The sequence below is a fragment of the Anthonomus grandis genome, chromosome 1, assembly GCF_022605725.1.
Source record: "Anthonomus grandis grandis chromosome 1, icAntGran1.3, whole genome shotgun sequence".
Lineage (NCBI taxonomy): Eukaryota > Metazoa > Arthropoda > Insecta > Coleoptera > Curculionidae > Anthonomus > Anthonomus grandis.
The window spans coordinates 10,463,222-10,490,190 of NC_065546.1; the positions used below are offsets into that span (position 1 = coordinate 10,463,222).

The 26,969-nt window shown below is 31.4% G+C and overlaps 1 protein-coding gene across 7 annotated transcripts in view; it reads left to right on the plus strand.

Annotated features, from left to right (window-relative positions):
* LOC126744524 (tyrosine-protein phosphatase Lar) overlaps positions 1 to 26,969 on the plus strand; it is a 1,889,525-nt gene that overhangs the window by 1,001,682 nt on the left and 860,874 nt on the right. The window lies entirely within an intron of this gene.

A 26,969-nucleotide genomic window follows, 5' to 3' on the forward strand; every position in this document is an offset into this window, starting at 1 on the left:
TCTTGAAGACTACGATGTTTCTCAAGAGATGTTGATACAATATATGTGTAAATTAGATGGAAAATCTTATACGAACTAGAATGTAAGAAGAAATTTCTATAGGAGTGATTGTACCAAGTTGCTGCAAAGCTACTGAAATTATAAAACAGAATCAGGATAATGTTTAAAATATTAAACAATTTCAATTTTCTCAAAGACTTAGTCTTTTAATTCCTTTTATAAGCTACTATTTTCAAAGAATGACACACTCTTTAGAAAATTCAAAGCATGTTTAAGTGAGCTAATGATCAATAGGTCAGATATATAAAGGAAGTTACCATTTATATGAGGAAAGAACACACAGAACTAGGACATTGGCATGTCAGAGATTGCTAGTATATTATTTGAATGTTTTTTTAGTCTAAAAATGATTTTCAAAAAAAAATATTGTTAATATTGTTAGCCGTAGGAAAGCTCTTTTAATAATACATTTAGGATAATTCCTTAGCTGGAAAATAATGTTTGAAGTATCAACGGTATTTTTGCGAAAATATAATGTGATATTGTGACTTAAAACATGACATATGAGTAAGCAAGTTTGAATTATATCACATTGAAATGTTGCTTGCAGGGTTTCATAACTGAAAAAAAAAGAAGTGAAACAGCGTACGAATGCGTAATATAGGGTTGAAAATAGGGTGAGCAAAATTATAAGCTAAAACGGTCTAGCCTCTATTTGTTTTATTCTTTCTGGGAGAATATATTAGAAAGTAAGAAATTGTTTTTTATTGGAATATACGTGTAAAAGTTATTTAGTGGTTAGAAGTTATTTATTGCAATTTCCTGGTCAAACAATAGTGACCGATAGTAGGCCTAAATTGGAAGTTTTTAAGAATCGTAGATAATGTTCTATCTGATATCTGATATCTATAATGATAATCTGATTGCTTGCTTATTTCGTTGCCCATGATCTTTCATTTTACACAATTTTCTCTGGTTTTGTCATTGTTCTAGCTCTTTAAAAGGTGGAATTATATAACATAAAAAAATATGTTACAAATCAAACAATTATTATTAATACATTTTAAAAATAATAAGTCTGTTTTAAACAAATAAAGTAAATTATGTTAATAATGGGTATTTGCAATATAGGTGTAAATCTAAGACTAACACAGATTATTATTATAGAAATATATAACCAAATCTGTATAGAAATAGTAATAACAATATGCTAATAAAATATTTTTTAAATGAAACTTGTTTTATTGCTAAAAACCCTTGATTATTTATTTTTGCTATGCATGTAAAAATAATAAACGGTATATATTCTGTAGAATATATTTAAAGCTTTAAACGAAAAATGATCATCCACGTCAAAACTTTCTGGCTTTAAATAAATAATATAATTATAATTTATATACAGGGTGGTTACTAAATATGCGGTAAGAATTTAGGAGATTATTCCTTGGACTATTCTAACGATATTTTGTCTTTTATAATTGTTGATAGCTTTATCTCGAAAATACGGGACGAAAAAGAATTTTGACAATTACAATTATTTATTACCCAAAAATACATGTAATGTTTTTTAATCTACAAGAACTATTCAAAATGACTAGTTCCCCCTCGGATGTAAGAATCCTAATATTTAAAATACCATTATACGTAATCTAATAAAAATGAAAGAAGATTACATGAAGAACTTTTTAATATTAGTTAGGTTATAGAAACTTTTTTGTGGATTAATTTTCAGGATGAAGTTCTAGTGAACATTAGTATTTTCATATTACAGTATATAGGGTAAACCACCCAGTTATTGGACATTTAAGGATTTTACAAAGTTTGAATTTACGCAAAAAAAATACTTTTTTACCTAGAGACTTGAGTGATTGCTAGTTTGGATCGAAAATATATTGGATTTATACACTAGTATTAACAAGATTAAGATAGAAGGGTAATTATTTTTTACAAAAAAAAAATCTGGGACTATGTCAAAAATCTTAGTTATTGGACAAAATTTCTAGTTTTTGGACACACTGAAAGCAGTTATTGGACAATTAAAAAACGATACGCAAGGTACGATCTTTTAATTTTTTATTTAGGTAAAAACGCGTTAAACTCAGTTTTTTAGTCTACAAACATGTAATATAGGCAAATTCCATTATTAATCATTATTAAAAATGTTTAGTTTCATTTTTATATAAAGCAAAAAGTTCATCCACTTCTTGATCCTCGTCCTCATCATTTTGTTTGTCTGCGTTTAATTCTTAGATCATCGCCGACTAGTTGCTCACTATAAAATTGTTTTCGTATATTTCCTCATTTTCTGTTTGATTTTGGCCAATTAAAATATTCTCCGACATGTCAGTCAGACATGTTACTTCCTCTGAGTCGATAGCTTTTACCATTTCATCTTCTTCTTCTTCTAGATAATTTATATTTGCCATGCTCGCCAGATCCTTAAGTCTTTGTTCGCCAATGAAGACATTTTGTTCTATTTCTAAATCCTCAAAATTCTCCTCACTATTAATATCTTCGTCATTTTGTTCTTGGTAGCAGTTATGACATAAGAATAAATCGTTATCATCTACATCGGGGACATGCTCCTTATGTTTTTTTGGGATACATATGTTATGAAACTTTTTATGGCAAATATTACATGTCTAATGTTTACTTTTGGCTATGCGTTTCTTACAGACCGAGCAGACGGCATCTTGTTTATTTTCGGTTGATTTACAAACTTTTTTATTTTTTAGGTTAGGTTTAGTTGCAGCTTTTTCTTCCCTTTTACGTTTTTTTTTCAATCTTTTTATTTTCTTCCTCCAACTTAAGAGCCTTTTTAGCCTCAAAATTTTCCTGGTAGGCTCGTGAAGTTATAGCAAAAGATACACGTTCAACTTGGCGCTTATTTTTGCGCTCAGGCTTATCAAAAATTTTAAGGAAGTCACTAATACATTTACCTATTGGTGAAAAGCTAGGTGTCTTGTTCTTTGAATCAGTATCTATTTGTTCGTTTGAAGGCGCAACTATCCCAATGTCAGGAGAAAAGATTTGTGTTGAATTATTATCTTTCGTAATAAGTACATTAGCAATTACATGAACTTTCTTACTGTTTGAAGCTTGACTTGAAATCGAATCAACTTCTCCATTGAAAGTTTGATTTTCCTGCCTAGATTCATCATTTGTTTCAGTATCATTTTTAAAGTTGTTTGGTTCATTCGTTGGATTGTGTTGATTAGAAGATTCCTCCAATTCTCTGGCATTAGGTTTCCTGAAGAAACTCCACATCCTATGGAGGGCTAAAAACTCAGGAGTAAATCCTTCCTTGATGAGAATGGCGTCATATGATTCGAATTTAGTAATAAGGTCAGCCCCAACAAAATTACTAAAAGTCTCTTCGTCCATCATTACAGGAGCAGATATCGTTTCCTAAATATCAAATAAAATAATATGAGAAAAAAACGGAAGTAAAGTAAGAATAACTTATAAACTTACCTCAACAGTTTCATGGAGCTTTCCCAAGCATTTAGAATAGTCAATAGCATCCGGATTAACTGGATATGGTCCGCATGCTTTAAAAGCATTGATAAGCGTCTCTGTTTTGACTGCTTCTGTCACCACCTTTTCTAATAAGGGAGCAAAAGAGATTTTATTTAAAACTTGTCCTGGATTTTGCTCATAATAATTTCTAACAGCTTTTTTCCAGCCCATCTTTATTGGTCTAAATACCGCAACATCACAAGGCTGCAACAGTCGAGTTGCATTAGGATAAAGGGCAAATACTTCTATTTGTAGGTCATTGCACAGAATACTTAGATCATATGTTAAGTGGGACTTATGCCCATCCAAGAATAATACAACTGGAAACTGAATATTGTTTTCAACTAAGTATGGATGGAATATGTTTTTAATATAATCATAAAAAGTATCTGATGTCATCCATCCATTATCGGATCGCCCGATTTCCCAATTTGGATTCACTGTAACGGCTATTTTTTCCGGTATTCTTTTGTAGGGATATATTATCATTGGTGGAGCTGTCATTCCTGAAGCCGAAAAGCAGAACATAACAGTAATATTTTTTTTCTGTAATCCTTTATCTATTGACTACACGTTTTTAACACCTTTTTCAGTGAAAACTTTTCCAGTGCTAGGACAAATCTGAAAACCTGTTTTGTCCCCATTAAAGATTCGGGAAGGATTATTCATAATAATATTTTTTATCGTCAGGTAAAATTGAAAATTCTAAACCATTTCCTTATATCTTTTTCAGAGACACAAGCACTTGCGTTGCTAACTGCTTCGCTGGTTCTTTGCACGATTGTCGGATTTCTCCGTAGGAAAGCCTAAAAAAGCCGCCAATGAAAACCTAAATAAATTTAAAAAAAAGTCCTAAATAAGCATAAAAAATATTTTTTAAATACATTTACCTTAAACCAACAGTCGCCGGGTCTGTTATTGTTAAACGGATTTGGTCGTGGATTTTCGATTAGAAACTGTTGAACCCTGTTGAGAATATCTTCTTTTTTTCTTGGAAATCCTCTATTTGCTCACTCTTCTATCCACCTGTAAGAATAATCACGTATGGATTTACTATATTCATACGGTTAGATGGTAGATATTTAACCTACTTTACAAGCTGTTGTTCCTCTTTTAAGGTCAATATAGGTGATGGGCCGCAAGTTTCCTTATGACCAGGGTTTTTGAGTTTAAATTCCAAGGTGGACTTTGGAACGCCATATTTTTTAGCCGCCGCCCTTAATCCCAGTTTATTATTCTTAACCTCGTTAATTGCGGTGTCCATAGAACTGGTATCATAAATACAAAAGTTGTAGCTATTGGACAGACCAGTACCATTTATTGGACAATGTCCAATAACTGCTCGACAAAAGAATATTTCAGGCAAACCTATATTAAATTAACCGGAATTAAAGATTTAAATTTTCAGCGAAATAACCAAAAATAACCGCGAAATTCAGTTATTGGACAAACGTCCAATAATTGAAAAAAGACGGTTACTCATTTCAGTTATTGGACACCCCTTATATTCTAACCTAACTAATAATACCTTCTGTCATGAGCCTTTAAATTCTTACCTTAATTAGATCCTCAGGTATTACAAATATCCTAGACAAAATAACCACACTTTTGCACAATTAAAATAAAAAAACTTACCTACACTGTATTTTTAAAGAAAACGATAAGTTAAGGCTCCACTTTGTTGATGTACCAAAGACTAATAAGATTTGGCGCCAAAACATGCCGATACTACAGAGGAAAAAAATAGACAGATCGGAGATATTTAGATGGCGCCATCTATATTATTATCGATGAAATATTAGAATTAGGAATCTCGTTTTTATTTGTTTAAATGAATATGTCCAATAACTGCAACATGTCCAGTAACTGGGTGGTTTACCCTAGTTATATTTTATGAGATGTTTTTTATTAATAATTTTAATTGATTCTCTTTTAGACAAATAAAGACATTTATTTTTAAAACGAGTTTTATAGATTTAGTGCATACAGGGTGAACCATAACTTAGTAGACACAGAGCAACAGCATATTCCTTGCTTAGAAATATTACGACTTTATCAAAATCTTATAGACCGAAACCCGATAATAACCAAGATACAGGGCGTTAAAGTTTGAATTTTGTTTTCATTATTTTTTAATAAGTGCTTTAAATAGTAGCAAATTAGAACAAAATTTGGTAGTAGGAGGTTTTTCTGGGCGAAAATTTCGAATTCAATAATTAGTTTTGTGAACATCCTAGAGGGCGGAGCCAGCGATACTCCGATGTCATAAAATAGAGAGACATCTATTGATGTCATATTTTCAATTTTCTATAATGTGATCTACTCCTCAATGGAAAGGTTTATTTCTCTAAAGAGGTACAAAAGTTCTTCTTTTCCATGTTGGTTTTCTTCAGAGCTTCGCAGTTTGATCATAAGAAAGAAACAAATTCACAAAAAGTTTAAAATTAGTGGTCAACAGCAGGAATATGATGAATTTGTATTTTTAAGACATCAATGTGAGTACTTAAGAGAGTTGTGCTATCAACAATATATTAATAAGGTGGAAATGAATCTCGCTAGCAATCCGAGGTACTTCTGGTCATATATTCGAAATAAAAGAACTGGTTTTAGCCTTCCCTCCAGAATGACATACAATAACAGGATTAGTATGAATATCTCGTATACTGCAGATATGTTTGCAGAATACTAAATCAATTTTTCTGAGCAATTTAACTTTGTCAACGCAGGATGTTTATCAGGTTATTACTTCCTCTAAGAATAAGCTCTGCTCTGGACCAGATTGGATTCTGGCATTCTTCCTAAAGAAATGTGTTTGTATTCTTACAAAACCAATACTGTTCATTTTTAACAAATCTCTAGGTACTGGTTCTTATCCCACTCTCTGAACGAGAAGTTTTCTAAAACCCATTTTTAAATCTGGTAGTAGAAATGAAATTTCCAACTAACCTTCCCTTCAACATGAATTCAAAATAAATGTTTGGTATAATATTATTAGTAATTACTTTCTGGAATCAACAAAGTTACTACCGAATTTCAGCGGCTCTATTTAGATTTTTTAGAAAATAAGGCAATTGACGCTTTGAAAGATCTCCTATTGTAGGCACGGAGACGCATGATTTTCATGCAGGATGGTGCCCTTTTTTTTCTAGATCTGTCGGGAAATACCTCGATCAAGAATATCCGAACCGCTGGACCGGCCGTGGGAGCCAAATGCCTTAGGCACCTTCAACGCACCAACAACGAGGTAATGTAGAGCATTTGTTGTAGGATAAAAAAAATTCCATTACTATTGATTAAACCTTTTTATTCTTGTTCCATGTTTTTCAATTAATCTTGTTACAATAATAAATATTATTTATTTTGTAAAAATTAAGTTTAGACATCATGTCTTTACAACATACATGACTATGCTGGATACCTTATTTCTATACCATTCATTAATTGATCAAAATAAAAAATTAAAGAATTAAAAATTCTAAATTCTCAATAAAGGTATACCTTTCTTAAGTTATAGTAATTAAAATTTTAAGATTTAAAACAAAAATTATATACACTAAGACACAAAAAAGTTATGCACGTTTTTATCCAGTCGGAAAATCGCTGAGAGCGCCATCTAGGATTTACACATAAATTAACAATATATTTGAACTTCGCGACACCAAAAACCTCTATTAACAAATTTTCTGATGATAGGTTTCTTTTTGTATGATTATTATCATGCAAAGAGAAACCGATATCTCGGTTATTATTAATTATTAGACCAAAAAATTTCAAATCGAATCTTTTTAAACAAAGAAGACCGCGTTGTTCTATGTTTACTAAGTTATGGGACACCTTGTATCAAACACTAGCATAATTTAAGTGGATATCAGTGCCCAGATATTATATTTTGTCCAAAATAATATGTTAAATAAATTAAATACACAGAAGCAACCCAAACGATCGTTGATTTGAACCTATTGGTAAAATAAATTTGCTTCTAGGGAATAACACAACTGGGTAAAATATTTAAAATTTTTATAAGGACTTGATTATAAATATGCACGTACTTTGAATCTGTTTTTTTTTACTTTTGCAAAAAAAAAATATGAAAAACTACAAGGCCATTTTGGAAGTAAAGTTAAAGGTGAATAAGGAAGAAGTTTTTTTAAGTCTTTTCTTCATAAAATAAATGCCAATCTTTAGTTTAAGAGTGATGCATTTAGATGAGACAACTAAATCATCATCATCAGACTAAACACTTAGTTTTACTAATAAAAATTTAGAACATGTTTTAACAAATCATCTTCGTTATCATAAATTATCACTTTGTTCGAATATGCAGTTACTCACTTTAAGTTAGGTAAAAGGTTTAAAATATTGCATAACCTAAATGGATATATATAGAGAAATATTATCAGAATGTCTTTTATAATTTAATTTTTTTTCTAGTGCCTCCTTTTAATAAATAAAGCACTAAAGTGCAAGCATCTGCCCAAAGACCCTTACAAAAAAAAGGCCAAACTAGCACAACACACATAGAAAGAAATAACCCTTATCCAATTTGTAAGGGGAAAATGATGGCGGGGCTGCGAAAGTGGGCATCTTCATCGTGGGCCACCGGTGCCCTCGGGACACTTTATTGCGAAAAACACTTAGGCAGAACGAACACTTTATTTAGGTTATTGCACTCCGAGATAGTTCCTACCCGTACCGAACTTCGGATCTGAACTTCGCACTCACTTTCGGTCCTCGAAAGTTCTTGAGGACTTTTATAGAATTTCCGGAGATTGTCGTCGTAAAGAAGGCCTTTTTCGACTGTTTTAGGAAACTACTTTTTTCGTCCCTTTGTTGGTTTAATAGCATTTGTAGTTGTGGTTTGATGTCACATTATGGTGCTTAAAAGTTTTCGCAGTTGCATTAGGATAAATAAATGAACAGGCTGTAAATAAAGTTTAAAAAAATATGAGTGCTTAGTTTATTTATGCTGGTTATTATTCAATTAAATGTTTATCATTTTTAGGCGTGTTTACTTTACGTTCTCACACGAGCAGTAATTTTAATGATAAAAATCTCACTTTATCTATGCATCTCACCTCTATAAGAAAACACCATTTTCACGTAAGAGCTATTCTTGCGATAAAATGTGTCGTTAAAAATACAAAAAGTCGTTGAAATATGGCACCTGTTTATCGATGCTTTCTCGCTAAGGGCGTACAAACACGACACTTATGAACACATCAACTTTGTTATTAGGAAAAAGAAAACTTTTTTCCCTTATTGTTTCTATATACAATGCCTCTAAAAAGTCTGGAAAATACATTTTGCAGGTAAACGAATTACCTGGTTTTATTTTTTGCATGTTTTCGGATTTATAAAAATATACAGAGTGCATCAAGAAGACTGGGTAGATGTCAACTTTATTATTTTAAATAGAACACCCTATTTATTAATGCATTTTTGAATTCTATGCTAATTTGTAAACACATTTATAGGGTAATAGGGTAACAGTTTAAGAGGGTATACATAATACCCTCTTAAACTGTTTTAACAATTAACAACTAAAAAGAAACATTTTTAAAAACTTTACCAGGCTCTGAAATCTAAATAATTTAACTTGAAGAAATACGGGTTGCACTTTCCCATCTTTGTTTCTCATAAGCTATTGTTTAGCAATAACTTTAGATTTTCCTGAAGCTTAAATTTAAAAAAAAATAGTTTTAAAATGTCAAGCAAATAGCGCTTTTTTTTAAAACAAAGGTATTGTAATAGGAACTTTGGCACGAGGTAAAATTATTTAATTATATGTTCAAAATGCTTTCCTTGCACTTCTTGACAACATGCAAGGTTGAAAAAAAAAATGTCAATAAAGTTTTGAATAATTTCTTGTGTAATTTCACCAGTTTCATTTGGTATGCGTTGCTTTAAGTCCTCTATATTATCAGGTTTAGTCACAAATATAATATTTTTCAAATTGCCCCAAGAAAAGTAATCTAAAGGGGAGAGGTCTGGGGACCTAGCTGGCTATTCTATGGTAGGCACCCTGCCTTTTCACCATTGAAAAAAAATTGTCAATACCGTTTTGAATAATTTCTTGTGCAATTTTACCAGTTTTATTTAGTATGCGTTGTTTTAAGTCCTCTATACTATCAGGTTTAGTGACAAATACTACATTTTTCAAATGGCCCCAAGAAAAGTAATCTAAAGGGGAGAGGTCTGGGGACCTAGCTGGCTATTCTATGGTAGACACCCTGCTTCTCCATCTATTTGGAAAAGTAAAATTTAAATAATTATACATCTCTCCACTATAGTGCGCAGAAGCTCCATCTGGTTGAAACTTTACTTGTCTGTAGTGTGGACCGGCCAAACGTGTAATATTAGGAACAATGCGGTTTTGAAGCATTTCTAAACACTTTACGGACGTCAGGTTCCCTCAATAAAGTACAAGCCAATTATGTGGATTTTAAAAATTGCGCCCCAGACATTAATTTTTTAGGGATACTGGGTACGCACTCTTCCGCATCTAATGTGGATTTTCATCCGTCCAGTACTTGCAATTTTGGCGGTTTAAAATGCCATGAAGCATAAACGTACCTCCATCCGAAAACACAATGTTATTTAATTTGTTCAAAACTTGAGCTACTTTTGCCATGATTATTTCACAAAATTCGACCCTCCCATTACAACCATCTTTCAAAAGTTCTTGCACCAAGGACGGAATTTATTTTGTTTTAAAATTACTTCAACCAATGATGTAAGCATGCCAATTTCTTGAACAGTTTTTTGCATTGAACTGTGCTGATTTTTACCTACACATTGTAAAATTTTTAAACTTCTTTTATCATTTATTGTGGATTTTGACCTCTTGATAATAATTAGTCCTTTCTTTAATGCTGCCAGTTAGTCTTTACTATTTTCTGAGCAGTTGATAAAGTTATTGGTTTTCAATTTGGAAATAAATCATTAAATAAATTATTGACTTCTTCCTGTGATCTCCATAACTCCTTAACTTTATCAATGTAATTTTTTTTCTCTTTCATTTAATTTCGGGCATTTTTGAAATCAGCGTCGACGTAAAATCTATTAATCAAAGTCAAACTGTCCCACCTGCCACCTGTGACACAAAGAAGTACCGATAGTTAAATAATTTAGATGATAAGGCCTGCTGAAGTTTTTAAACATTTTGATTTTTAATTGTTGATATTTCGAACACAGTTCAAAATTGATATAGGGTTTCATACATGAAATGTGTTTTAGAAATTATCATAGAATCCAAAAATCCATTAATAACTGGGGTATTCTCTTTAAAATAATAAATTGACAGGTGCCCAGTTTTCTTGACGCATCTTTATACACACTGTATGTAGAATTCTAAGATGCCTGTATGCCCGTAATGTTGGATCTATATATCACCATGACCAACCTATATTTATTCCAGATTTTTGATCTAGTTTTAAATATAAAATAAATCAATAGCAAAAAACAAAGGTGATTTCAATGTTTAAATATCTAGAAAAATCTTTAATTATTGATGAATAAGCTTTACTTGAATATAGAGGGTCCGTGGGCAGACACGGGGGCTACTGTGCATATTTGGCGGAATGCGCCGAATGCAGACTATGCATGGAGGAAGACGAGACTGCACAGCACATCCTATGAAGATGTTCGGCACTAAAGAGAATTAGGCCAGCCTGAGCTTTAGCAATGCCTTACCTAAGACGGAAGACATTGAGAATGCTTCTCCCAGTCAAATTATCGAACTCTTAAAGAGGGCAGACTTGATTGAGAAAGTATAAACACCTAGGAGTGAGCCACAATAGACTAAGGGTCACAGTGGAGGGACACAAAGTGCCTTACTCACAACAAACTTAAACGAACCTCAACATTGCCTTTAAAATAGTACTAAGGTATATAAATCTGACACTATAAGCTATATTATAGCTGGATTTTTTTATTGATGCGATAGCTACATATTTAACTATGTCGATTAAAGGTGTGGAGCCAATCTGCAGTTTTCCTAATCGCATTACTAGAATGCTAGGCAGTCCTTCTTCACCAGTTCCTCTAGAAATTTTTTTATACTATAGTGCAAACTTGAAGCACCCCTTCGGCGGTAAGCTGTGTTGTCCAAACAGTTTGCGATTTAAGACCACTTTGTTTGCTGTGTTCACAATTTAAAATTTTTATCAACGAATATCAATTTGAAGTTTTTATTGTAAATGCTGCTGGAAAAACTAATACTATTTCGCTTACTTCTGCTCCAAGAATTAAGAAATAGCTTTGGAACCTACTGGTAAATAGCAAGGTAGGACAAATTACTCAATAGGTCCTGGAAAGTAATATGTCTTTAAAATCCTCATTGACAAAATCTCTACAATATATTTAAAAAATTCTTCGGACAATACAATATTGAACTAGAATGGCACTATGGTAATAAAGCGAGTAGCCCAGAATTACTTCATTGCTCCTGAAATAGATTTTACTTTAGCGTAAATTATTTAAGATCAGGATTAAACCTAAAAATTAAATTTTTTTTATTCCAAGCAATTAAATTTAGAAAAAAACTATACAAACTATAACTACATGAAAACAAGAGCAAGAACTGGATATATGAAAGTAGCATAAGAAATGTGCTCGTAAGAAACGCTGCAATGGTACAGAAAATATCTCATAAATAGAACAACACGTAATTGACAATATGGCTATAATAGTTGCTATCTAATTTTGTAATAGTTTTTTTTGTCCAAGTGGACGACGAAATTTGCAAAGTTACTTAATGAAACATGGCTAACTGAAGAAAAAAAGTTGATTTCCTATTTTAGAACTTTGAGCAATGCGGTATCTGCATTTGAAGGAACGTTTAGTTTAGTTAGTATTTTGCAGTTTAAACAGCAGCATTTCAAGTATGGACTTATGGCTGTTTTAATATGTATTTAAAATTTAATAAAAATAGTGCATTTATTGTGCTCTTTTATCGTACTTATAGTTCAACAAGTTATGCATTTGTGTCAAATATATTGCATTAGACTAGTTTAGTATTATAAATATGTCTTGATTATTTCTTCGCAAATACTTTTTCATTGATCGTGTCCTAGAAAGAATTTCAATTTGTTGCTCCATCCAATACAATTCAATTGTAGCTCAACCAGTAGCCAAAAATTAAATTCAGCCTTTTATTTTCCAACAATTATTATGATTGATACTGTTACTAATTTAAAAAAAATAGAATAGAATATAAATAAATAAATCGCACTTATTTCTAACAGACACCCAGTTAGATTTTTAAAAAAATAAAGGAAGTTAAACAAAAATTATTATTAATAGCACACAGATTTGCCGTTTAAGACAGTGCCGTTTAAGAAAAACGAAAATTCATCTGAGAAACAAACATTAAACACATAATTATATAATTCTCTTTCACTAGTTATCTCACAGTACTCCAAGCGCCGATCCTCATCGTGATTTCATGTACCAGATTTATTTTATAGGGGTGGAAATTATGAGTTTTTAGAATCCCTTGTATACTTCTTCGAGCAAAAAATTTTTTTACTATTTCTATTTTTTCTTATAGGGTATAAACCATTTTAACCATTACTTTGTTTAACACGATAAACTAAAATGATCCGATTTCACTCTGATTAAGTCGAATTGACCTCTAAGTAACATTATTATTTATTTGTATTTTGACATTCTTATTTTTTTCCTCCTAAACGTTAATGTAAATCTGTATTATTGCATGAAGTTTATAACGATGGCCATTTTCAGTATTTGTTGGACTAACGTTTATGTATAATTGTTATAAAATCATAGTTTGATAAAGAATTGTGATTTAATACAGATTTTTCCAAAAAACTATATTAAATGTTAAAATAGTCAATAGTTTAAGAACCGCTCAAGTAAAATCCTGTAAATTAGGTGTAGCCGTAAAGAAAATCGAAAGACCTTTCAAACAAGGTGTAACTCAACCCACTATTCCATTTAAAATTTTTGAGGTTAGCTCCACCCTAGCTAAGGGATGGATGAGGGTGATATTATACTCTGAAAATGTTTCCTCCTGGTAATCTAAATTGACTTGTCCGAGCGTTTTCTTTTTAAAATCTTTTTGAGCCCGATATGGCCGCCGCGCCGTCTCGTTTTCGTTTAGCCACCCTGTAAATACAGCTCTCGTCAAAGAGAGGTAGAATCAGTCGTATAACGTAAAAAAAATTAATTTTTAAAAATGTTAATCACCTTTAAATATGCCTTAAACAGTTCTTAGGAATTAGAATACAAAGAATAAATTATAGATACACGCGTGAGCCTCATCAAAGGGGCATGAAATAAACCCCAAAGTTCAATTAATTTAAAAAAAATTTGTGTCTTACTTTCAAATACAAAATGCTATAACTTGGAAATTGATGTGTAGAGAGAAAATAGTAAACAAAATAACATGTCTCAGAGACAATAATAACATGGCACAAGACAATATTAAACAGTTATGTAAGTATACAAAAATGAAAATTATAATATAACGAAGTAGTATATTCTAATGAAAATAGAAAAACCAAACAAATGTAATAAAAAAATTGTCATTTATAGCTGAAGTACTAGACGGGATATACAGTTTCGAATTTCCATGCCTCTATTATGCCTAGGATCTATGATTTCAGGCAGTAGACATTTAAAATAAAAAATCTTAAATTTTTCCATAATTTTTTTTTTCCAAAATTAATAATTTATTTTCATTTATATATAAATAGTAAAAGCAATGTGGCATTCTTACTCCATATTTGCAGCCATTCTAGACCTAAAGTGATCCTTTTTTGGCTTCCTACTTTTTCGTTTAGAATAATAAAGTTTTGACTTCCCTTCTTTTCTTTTTCCCATTTTTTAAAAATAAACATAAAAAACTTAATTATATAAAAAACAACGTGCACAAAATTGGAACACCTTCGCAATAAAATACTTCTAAGTGAACTCCCAATCAACATTTCAATCTTACATAACATAGAATTGCTGTTGACCAGTAGCCGATACCACCGTTTGCACGGATCGGGCCGAACAAGCGTCGCGCGTTTCTTGATTTGATTGACCCTAGCCCGGCCGTGTGTTGTTGCCAAATGATACTAAACTTATCGGCGGTTCAAGAAATTGTAAGAAAAATGCCCGAATTTTTTATTTCCATTCTCAAAGGTTTATTATTAATTTTTTTGAAATGGTTTTTCAATATAATATTTCTAAAATCGATGTATCTAGAGACGTATCGAGAGATTTTTTTATTTATCTTTTTGGTTTTTAAATAAAAAATCACAATTTTAGAAATTAAAAAAACTAGCACCTATAAACTCTTGAAAAAAATATGTACATTTCATCAGTAAAAACCGCATTACAAAATATTGTTAAATAAAAAAGTTATCCAGAAAACAGAAATTTATGGGTGAATAATCCCCTTAAGTATTAGGGAAAAACTTAATAGATAGGATGTTTAAATTATAGCATATTTTAACTTAGATCTAACAAACGAATTTAATAAACTTTTTTTTTAAATGCTTTGCTATTTTTAAAAATAAATTCCAATGACTTTGACGCAAAAAGCGTTGCTCTCAAAATATAATCATAATTCATCAAACTTAACGTCCAAATCAATGTTCTAAGTTTGCCAAGTTTCTCTGAATTTATTTTATACTGATAATTTATATTATTGCTTTTCTAGAAAATGAAACTACAAAGCATTTTAAAACATTAATGTTAGGCCTATTATTTTTACACCATTCATCTAGAATCTTAGTCATTTTGTAAACGAAGGCAGTATAATTCTGCAAACATTTTCCGGTATCACTGATGATCATCAGCAAAAACTAGCTTAAGGTCTTTTAAACATTCCTCAAGATCTTATAAATAGTAAAAACAGTAAGGGTTCCAAAAATATAAGCGATTTAACTTGTGTGTAAATTTTATCATAAATAAAAATTTCAAGGAACCGAAATGGGTCTATGATAATGATGTATGCACTTCCTATCCACCATCTTAAATATTGGCGAAACTTGGGTAGTTTTCCAACGATTTAGAAAGCTACTAGCGGCAATGGCGAGATTAAATAAATAGCAAAGCGGTATAGAAAAAGCTTGTATGTCACACTAACAACAAAAGTAGGTTTAATTATATCATTAATGCCAAAATTTTAGTGTTTTAGATTCATTAATGATAACATTTTCTCCAAAATTTTGTAAATTTATCGTTTGATTAGAAGTTGGCTTTGAGTTGCTTAAAATACAGGATTTAAATCTGTAAAAACACTTTCAAAGAAACTTAAAAAATATACGGCTTATATATACTTAACCCAAATTATGAGACAGTTTTACCACTAACCAAAACTCTTTATTTTTACCCTCGACACGTGTTTCGCTAACGATATTAGCATCTTCGGTAGAAGATTAAAATTAAACTAAAAGCACTTACAAATCTCCTTATATACTAATGATGTAATATAACTAATACAGCGGAAAAATCAAACGAATCCGAAACCTTAACCAAACTTGAACTAATATTTCAAATTCTACAACTACATCTAAGCAATTTCTATTAAAGTTCAACCTTGTCTCATCAATAAAAATTGTCTCATCAGAAATACGACATCTCTATGAGGATTTTTTTTTAATTACAATATTTCAACAAAATTTAAATTTGTTGTTATTGTTAACTAACATATACTTTATAATTACAAAAATTAGTTAATATGGTAACTGTAATTTAACGTTAATATCCTTCTTTCCAAAAGCTGAACATTCCTCTAATATTTGCAAACCCGTGTAAACAGGCAGGCAAGTACATCCAGTTCTTTAGTTTAGTATTGTTTTAACCCATTTTGGCTACTTCCGCTCGCTGAACTAAAACGAAAATCACGGTTGTTGCAGGCAGAACAAGCCGTTACACGGTTCAACCTCTATTCCAAACAACTGGATTCTTTTAATTAAGTTCTGCCAGGAAATTTCTGGATAGGATTGTTTTGGAAACGTTTTTATCTCAGCTTTTTAAGTAGAACATTTATTTAAATTGAGGGTTAATAATTATATATTTATTTTGTTTTTCAAACTCCTGTTTTTTTATTATTTTATAAATATTATTTTTTTACGACTCATCGAACACATTTAATGGGTAAGGGAGTCCTGAAACGAATTTTTCATAAAAATAGTTTCCCAGATAGTATTGTGTGAAGCGACAGAACCTATTGGCAATTTAAGCATCGGTACAGCTGACAGCGGGGGCCAATATAAAAGGAGCAAAAGGGACGTGTCCATTACAAAAGTAATGAAAAGTTCGAGGACGACCTTTCTACTCGACCGTATATCTGCAGTTACCAATTTTTAACCTGGGGTCCCGCACCGCCGAAGAACTTTAACGGCCCCCATAAAGTCTAAATTAATTTCGTGAAACCCGAAAAATTCGCTTTTTCTTCCGCTTCGCTAGCGGTTTGCGGTTTTCTAAGAGTCCAATTTTAACTTGATAATAATGATGTTGGCACTGCATGGAATGTGGTTTGTGGACTCCTAGTTATCGTGCTTTAACTAAAATCTGTTTACGTTCTATGAAGTACGTTCGTGGAAGTATTTCTAGACAGTTTCATCAAGAAAGATTGCTCCATTGTTAACTCCTTTTATTGCCAACCTTTATGTCAATGTCTATAGCTTTATCTAGGAAAATGTTGTCCTGATATTAGTTTTCGTTGCAAGTTGTATCTGCATCTTTGTGGAGCGAGTAAGCAAGACTGATGCTGCGTCACAGAGGACTCTAGTGGTAAGTGAGAGAAATAATCAATTAACAGTTTTCTTAGAGTGCTTCTATCTTAAGTAATAAAATGAGTGAATTCCCATCCTTATCGCTTATATCGATATCCTAACTAAAATAGTGAAGGTAATTGGATTAATTTAGCAACTATTCTCGATTAGTATACGTTGATACTTTCCTCATTTCCTCAGACTTCTTCGATAATTATCAGTGCTTCAACGTCATGGCTAAAGTATTTGAGAAAACTGACGCAATGACGCAAACGTGGTAACTAAAGAAACTAGATTAGGAGCTGTGGTGTTCTAAAATTACTTTAATTATCAATATTAAAATCAAACTAGGTCTAGCCCAGAATGAATTCCTGCTTCCAGGCTGAAATAGTAAAGGAACTAATGTGATGTTATGTGGAGCAATTATGCCGCTCGTTTAAACGACTTTTTTATTAGTAGACAATGGTAAATAACCAAAACAATGCTATATGTCCTTAACCTACGTATTCTTGCTTATCCTAGTTCCTACAGAACTTTAAAAATATGAATATGGTATAAACTATATCATAAATGTTCACAGAAAATCAACCTTTATGAGACGCAATGTAAATCTCTGCATTGGTTCAAGTGGGTATGCTTCTGATGTAGATTGGATATGAGATTTCTATCACGTTTGTTCACTAAGAAGAACAAAAATCCTAATTTTTTACCTTTCACGTTCCTCATTAAGCTGGTTACTGGGATCTTGGTAATTTATATGATCCAATAAAGTAAATTTAGCGTTCCTGCTAGTAAAAACATCTTATAATCAAATTTTTTTGTAGATAGTGAGTATGAAAACCAATAGTATATCAATTAGATTATTTCTAACGCTTTGTTCAGAAGCCTGACTCTCTTTTCACCTTACATCTAATATGATATTCTCAGATATCGGAAAATCATATTTCATATAGTACCTATGCAAACCTGACATTAAAGTGTTAAGTTACTTTATGTTTGACTGAAAGGAATATTTAGAGACTTTTTATCTAACCATATACTTGATCATCTCATCCAAAGGTGAATATTCGAAGAGAAGTTAGCCAAGTACATCAAAGTAATAGTACTTATTACCTTTAATGTAACTAGCTTTGCAGGATGCTGGGGTGGTAGTTAAGAAAACTATGATTCTTTTACATTTTATAAGAATACGTGTGCCTCTATCTTTTACAATATTTTGATTTTTAGGACCTAACATGAAGAAGAATTTTTTTATTTTTGTGCAGAATGAATTTTGGAAAGAGTTCGGTTTACTGTCTGTTTACTAAGAAGCCAATAATTTTATTTCTTCATTTTTGCGTCTCCTTGTTGACTTAATTAGTCATTCTTAATAATTAGATAGATAATCCCAATTGCGTGAGATATTTCAATTATATACTACTAAAAGAATATCTTAGAAGGACAGTATTATAAAAAATATATACCTTGCTTCAGTTTGTAGATATGGCTTTATCATATTTGTCATTAAACTAAGTGCCTCATCTCCTAATACCTGAGATTCAACAGATGGGCAAAAAGAGATTTAATAATTTAATATATAATATATAGGGTAACTATAAACTAAGGATTGCAGATCTCAGAAAGTAATTTAATATTTAAAAAAAATACTGAATAAGACATATACGGACATGACCCACATCCGGAAAATAAATATTAAAAAACTCGTCAAAATCTTAATTACCTTTAACTATGACCTAAGACAAAAAACACAATTGTTAATATTATTCTTTAGTTTTATCTACATTTATTTTTATAATGGTTAGGCGTAGGTGTCATAAGTTATCACGAACAAGTATTATTATTATTATTATGTTTGACTTTAAAAATATCTCTGTATTATCTTCTCTATCTCAGAATCCTTTATAAATTACAGCAAATATATACTTTTGAATGAAGGTTTTTGTAACTGATCAGAGATGCTGCATTGTGATTTTACTATGACTCTCCAGCTGCCAAGAACTTTAAATTCATAACATTCTGCCTCTGACTAATAATTATTCTTTGTTTGTGCTTAGATATGAAAAATAAAATAAGTTGCCATTTATAAGATATGTGGGAAAGGAGGGGTACAAAAGAGTTTATTTCTAGAGAAATATAAATTTCGCGCCCCTTGGAACAGTTTTTTGCTCTAATAGTAGGAAGCAATTAACTTAAACAAAATGTACAAAATGTACTTAACAAAATCTACTTATCTAGAGAATCTAGCACAATAATTAATGCTCCATTTAAATAACTGGATATGATTAATCCACCCTACCATAGCAATGGGTTTACCAGTGAAGTTACAGTTTTAACATTTATCCCAATATAGAAAGTGCAAATTACAGCTTTCAAAAAAGATGTATTTCTGAATCCAGATGTATTCAAATTCAAAATGTCATTCATCAATGTCATGCCTCTTAAATAAAGTAGTTCCTGCACAGTTGCGTTGATTAAAGGGACAGTAGGCCTTTCTTGCTCCTTAATTATGCGCAGAGTACGGGCATGTTTTTTTTTTATGTTAAACACAAGCACAAGAGGAAAGTCCTATGTCACTCTTGGAGTAGTGCTTGCGCGAAGATATTTGTGGGCATTTATCTTGAATCGCTGTAGGTTGTATGCGTCGGGAAATATGTGAGGTGGAAGCCCGTGTGGGACAGATAGCTCGAGGAAAACGACTTAGTTTATTTGACAAATGTATTGTGTCACCTTAGGCTGTAAAAAGGTCCTTACCATAAAAGGCCAAGGGTAGTACGGGCTGTAACTTTGACCATCGGTTTTCAGCTCAGAGGGCGTTATCAACGATAAAAATACATAATTAAGAAATAGTTTTAAATTCAATCCTTTGGATAACTGTGCCCCGGGATTCCCCAAAACCTAGCTATCTGAGCCAACTCTTCCGTCAGGTAAGGAGAACGACTGGGTAACTGTAGGTAATTTGTCGGTTCTCTCAAAGGGCAGAATTACAGTGTTACACCCTTATAAAGGTATTTTATCCTTAGAGGCAGAGACTAGCCGTTTATGGTCCAACCGGTTCCTACCTGAGGGTAGAGGATCAGCACAAAGCGGTTATCGAACAACTGATGGTTACCCTAGATTTCGAGCTTGTATTTACACCTAAAAATTATGTCAATGACCCATAGTAAAATAAAGATGAAATACGCACAATTGCTAAGGTTTCATTTTATGCTTCGCAAATTTGCTAAATTATTAATTGTTTAGAAATGTTAACAGTGGAAATTATTTGTTTTATACTGAGTGTTATTAATTTGGTTGACAATATGTTATCTTACTTTATCATACAGGGTATTAAAAACTGATGTAAAGCGGTGTCTTTAAGTGGCAGGAAGGAAACTATAGGAATTTTTTATGGAAAAGTTCCATCCAATTTTTTTTTTCTACCTCAATTCAAAAGATTTCTTATATTTTCGGGACAGCCTGTATATCAAGGATGCTTACAAAAATAAAAAAAAACATACAAAGGAATTTGGATACTGTTCAGACTATTTAGATCAAGATTAAAAACAATTAACTGTTACGGCTGAAATCTCTTTAGCTAGCTTCTATTCAGCTCTCTTTACATCCATCTTTGGATGTTATCAATTTTTAATGATAGAAGAAGCCTTTGTCAAATCCAAGAATATAATAGTAAATAGAAAATATTTACTGAATAAAGAATAGAGTGGGCAATCTCATGCTTACTTGCTTTAAACTTGTGCTTTCTTTGCTTGCTTGTTAAACTTAAACAATTTTTTCCTGCTCGGAAGTATGTCTAAACTCACAAACCTTCATTTATAATACAAACACATGTATTGCCTTTAAATTAGAGTTTATTATTGTCTTTATAAATTAAGACAATTATGGCTGGAACTGATGGAATCGCAAGCAAAGATATTATACTCCTATCTTTTTGCCTAAAAGCTTTAAATAATATTTTAAAAAGTAGATTTCTTAATATTTGGAGAAAAGCAACACATGCTTTCGAAAATACCATACAGATCGTGTTATCGTGAGCTACGTTATTACCCAAAATAATGGCAACACCGCTTGGTTGCGGCTTGCAGGCGGCGGAATTTTTCGTTTTTGCGTTTTGAACCGGGAGTCAGCAGACCTCACTTTGCTGTGTTACTGCACGTTGCATTAATAATTTTTGAGCGTCATTTTGGTGTTTTTTTCACTATGGTTGTTTATACCCCTTCCGAAAGAGTTTAACTAATTAAATGGTTTTATGGAGGCAATTCGGCAGCACAATGTAGAGATTTGTTTTCAGTGACATTTGAGAATAGACCGATTCTTTGTGCAAAAACGGTTTTAAATGTGGTTACAAATTTTGAGACATCTTTTTGTCTTCAAGATTGTAAAAAATGCCACACAAAACGTTAAGAATCACCTGTTGAAGTCGCCAAACGACGCAGCTCCTACGAAAGTCAGATGTTTACTAATCCCGTGAATCCCGTCCTCGAGCCGGCCGGGACGGTGCTCTGTCGCAGGGTGCTCTGTCGCTCAGCGCGTGCACTCGTACACGCGCGACGTTGCAAAATTTCGCCTCTATGCTATGTTTCCTATAAGTAACGAACGAAAACACGATCTGTATACTACAGATTCGAAAAACATTAAGCCAGTACGCACTCAACCCTTAATATTTTTATTTTATCTTAAAATAAGTAAGATAATTAATTTTAACATAATTATAATGTAAATATTATATATCTGATTGATTTTGTTGAAACTGTCAAGATTGTTCCAGACTGTCAATCGGGCATTTGTAACTCCTTTGTACAACAAATCTTATTAATCTTATTAAAAGTAAATTAAGGTTAAAGTTGCATGTTTTAGGATTATGGATGAAGTGATATTAGCAATAGATTTTATGAATGCCCTGGATTGAATTGGATCAATATAACTGCATAATAATAACGAGAATTGAAGCGATGTCCATATGCACCATCTACATGAACATAATGGAAATGAGTGAGAAAGTTATCTAAGGATATTACTATGTCAGCTAAGCCAAAGGTGGTGATCAATGCTACAACTACCGAACAACCCAGGAAAAGACTAATAATTGAAAAAAATCAAGATGTCAAATCAAAATGATCAAACTTTTAAAAAACAATAGTCCCTCCTACTTACGAAATAAACTTAAAACAGGAACTACCAGACATAATCGAACAACACGCACGGTTTTAAAATTTGATATCCCCCGACATAGCACTGCGATTTTTCAAAGATCATTTTCTTTCTGTGCTTCAAAGCTAATAAATAAATATATTATTAGTCACTGTACTGATAAGTCTTTCCAATCCTTTAAAAACAACCTAAAAAAGATATTGATTGAAAGCCAACAATAAATATCGAGAAAAATAGCAATAATATAAAGTAATAACTTAGAATTAAACAGTCAACTGGATGATTTTATTTCAACTTTTTTTGGGATTGTTTTTTTTTTTTTTTTTTAAATTTTGTTTCTATTGTTCTATTTAATTTTTTTTAATAAGTATTTGTATTGTTAAATCGGTCATGCATATATATAGTATTATGATGTCAAGTAGTCGTTAAGCTGTAAAATTTGTATTTTTCTTTGTAAGTTATAGTTAATTTTTTTTTTGTCTTCTGTATATTTTAACATTTTCTATTAGTAACTACCTAATAATTATGTGTTTTTGTGATAGTAATAATATTATTGTAATATTTATGTGTACTCGGTTAAGTTAACAGCATGCTGCCCTTCGCCGAGTATAAAATAAAGGCCTTTTTATTTATTTATTATTTATTATTATGTATTTTCCTTGCACGGTAATGACCTGGAAAGTACTGATTTGGAACAAATATATAATTAACAATACAGATGATAATTCAATAAAACAAGCAAATTTTAAAAATAGAATAAAAATATCGTTACAAAATATAACAAACAAGTTAAAATAAATGAAAAATTAGAAGGCAAATTTTAAAACAGAATTAGTAAGTACCTAGACGTTCCAATAGAAAGCCAATTTACAGCTTTTTTTTTAGGGAAAAACGACAATATTATCGCTATTAAGGTGGTTTTGCGAATGAATTAACTAAGACGAGTTTATTAAAATCCGAAAAAGGTTTTAAAAAATTAAGATTTTGGGTACGCAAACAGTAATAAAATATTTTTAAATCACGAACTAACGAAAACAAATTTGGACTTATACATGGCTGCAAAAGCTTGTAAAAAGGAAAAAAAAACTATAAATTGTTATGAATTAATAACGGAGTTGGAATACTAGAGAAGCCTCAAGAACAACTTAAGATTACATACATAAATGTACAAATTATTAGAAATAAATTGGAAGTTGTGCAGTGTTTTGTGATAAATTATATTTTTGGCTAGTGAAACATAGTTTTATTATATAAAAAAACGATACAATTTCGTGTGATCGAAAAATCCAGAGTGTTGAATAATTAAATTGGCATTGTATTAATGTAGGAGAAGGAAGCCTAAAATAAATGTTGTTTATAGACTGCACTGTCTTAATTTTTACTATTTTCGTGAATATTTGTAGTCTATAAAACATCGTAAAACATTTATGAATATTAATTTATTGGATAATTCACAAATAACCAAAGAGTATCAAAACCTTGTAAGGCTAAATTACTTACTTAAAATAAATAATATAATGAGTGAAGAACATGCCATCAGAGTTACCAGAGTATTTAGGTCTCTAATAGATAATTTTCTAAGTGATTGAGGGTTAGATTTATTGCTAGGGATAATGCGATTTCCAACATGTTTATTAATTTCCTTAAAATGACCGCTTGTCGAAAAATTGCGTTTATCAGTCGAAATATTGTCATTTAAAAAAATCGACGTCATCTTAAATTTTTCCAGTGAGCTAATTAGAAATTCCGTTGCGAAAAAATTTTATCAAAGTCACTCTTGACTAATATGATTCTTATATGTATAGAATTTGTAAATAAAGAGAAAATACAACAAATAAAATTAAAATGTTTCCCACGTAAAATCCTGTGTTCTGCGTTAGAAGAAATGCATTGTATTAGCTAGAGTACACACATTAACAAAACTTCTATTCCGCCAATGTAAAACCAAAATAGCCAAACGTTTTCTATTAAGTATTCTCAAAGTGAAGCCGGGGCTGCACGTGACTTCGCCTTCGAGCGATAAATTGACTCTTTTGGGGATTTTATATGATATTCCCGAAACCGTATGTTTATCCTGGCGTGGTATTTCTTTCATGTGACTGTTTCGCCCTAACCTGTTTGAAAACACACACGAGCCGCTCGTTGCCCTTTATTTAACCGCAAATAAAGTTTTTCGTTTCTTGGACGTTCTACTTTTTACGGAGGTTGCATATTAACGAGAAGATTCGACCCTTCAGATCACTCATCTTCTACTTGGTTTTATAAGCACTGTAAGAAAGATGATAAATTATTTCATTTACGATATTTTTTATAGTACGTGCTATATATATCTCTTTAAGATTTTTTGGTGTTTGATTATTCATTGGTTTATTTACTAATTTTGCCCATATTTTTATCTTTTTTGGATGACAGTTAATGACAGATAATTAAAAGTAAATAATAAGATAAAAAATTGTATAAATATCTACATTTCTTTTAAACTGTGCCAACATCTATTAAAATTAGGAAAATTTCTCTTCTCTTTTTTTTCTGTAGAAAAAAACGAGACACTTCCCTTTCGTGTCCACTATTGTCCCAGACCCATTGTGAGCTTTTATTGCAGTATTTTATGTCAATTATGTCTGGACAGTTTCCGTGTATTTCCTGAGCTATTCGGCTCACGCACAATGTAAATAACCCTGTCACCCCCGCTTTCATTCACTCATGACATTTTCCATTTCCCAAGAAGTCCTGCATGCTTTTTAATTAGTTAAACTTTGAATGGGGGTGAAAGCATATTTTCCTGGAAAATGATTAATAATAATTAGTGCAAATAATGTTAGTAAAATAATTAGTGGAAACAGCATATCTGCACAATCAATATTCAACCTTCGTTTTAGGGTAGAAATCGCGTAATAAAAATGGTCAACAAAAATGTCTGAAAATAATGTTTAGGTTCTCAGCTCTGCCGATAGGAGGCGTAATTGCTGCGATCAAGAAAAAAAAAGAAAAAACATATGCCGCAATGAAATTATACTACTTTTACTGGTGGGATTTTAGTATTTATCTGGAAAGTTCTTCAAACAATTTCCAGGCACTTAAGAATTTTCACTTACGATCTATTAATACTATGGAATCAACCATGTACAGAGTGTCCCGAAATCGAGCTTCACCATTGGGATCTCGTAAACTAGAGGAAAAGTTGCGCAATTTGGTGCTCATTGAAACGCCCTTTTGAAATTTCACAAATTTCGAATACTTCCGATGATATTTGGAAAAAACCGAATATTTGCAATATCATTTTTATTTTTTTACGACTCTATTTGAATAGATATAATAAAATAAATCAGTCATTCTCACTACTACCTTCTCTATTTTACAAAATGGTGTCGTCAGATTTTCAAACCGACGTTTCGTATTTGAGCTGTCATCATCAAGTTTGTTTTTTTAAATATGGCCCCGAATTTTTTATTACGGATTTTAAGAGCCTCTTATGTTCCTAAACCAATGATGTATCGCACTTATTTTATTTTAATGGATATTAAAGTTTATTTAATTAAATTAAAAATAAAGTTTTATTTTAATGGATATTTCCAAAAGGACATGTGATGTGTTAAAGAGAAAGATAAAAAATATATTTTTAATAGGATTAAAAACCTTTCCTTTAGAATAACAAAAAAGGTTAATAAATAATACAATAATTAAAGTAGCATTGTTCAAATATTAAGCCTTAATTTTAAGGCTTAAGTATTTATCAATGTGACGGTGCGTCGTGCACGCTGACAATCATTGCTTATTTGCTTACTTTAAAACTATTAAATATTTTGATAGTTCACTGTTCGTTCACTTATCGTTAATGCTTACTTAACCAAAATGCCTTTTTTTTATAAAGAAAAAAGAGACATGATAAGGATTTATTATATGTCGCATCGAATTTCAAAAATGGCTTGTGAGCGCTATTTGTTGGAATATGCAGAAAGACGACAGCCGCATTACACTTATTTTGCTAATATTGATAATAATTTAGCTGAATACGGAAGTTTTGTTAAATCAAGGATTATATATGGAAGACGAGTCGATCCCAAAGAGGAATAAATTATCTTAGATACTGTAAGTTTTAAAACCATTGCAGAGTAGAAAGAAAAATGAATAATTTTAAATTATTTTTAAGGCAAATAATAATCCTCGAGCTTCAATTAGAGTTTTCTCAAACAAAGTGGCACTACCGCGAATGACAGTTTGGAGAACTTAGAACTGGCGATGCTGAGAGATGCTTAGAATTTTGTTACTGGTTGAAAGATAAAGTTAATGAAAATGCCGACTTCCTAAATAAAATTATAGTGACAGATGAAAGCAGTTGGCACAAATGGACTATTTAATAGACATAACGAACAAGGCAGAATCAAGAAGTTAGACCTCAGGGACGATAATCATTTAATCTATGGGTCGGTATGTGGCACAATAAAATTATAGCTCCGTTTTTTCTTGAAGGAAATCTAACTTCCGCAAAATATGCATAATTAATAAGGACCAATATAATGGATTTTTTTAATGGAAGAATCTTTGGATGTATGACGTCAACTATCGTGA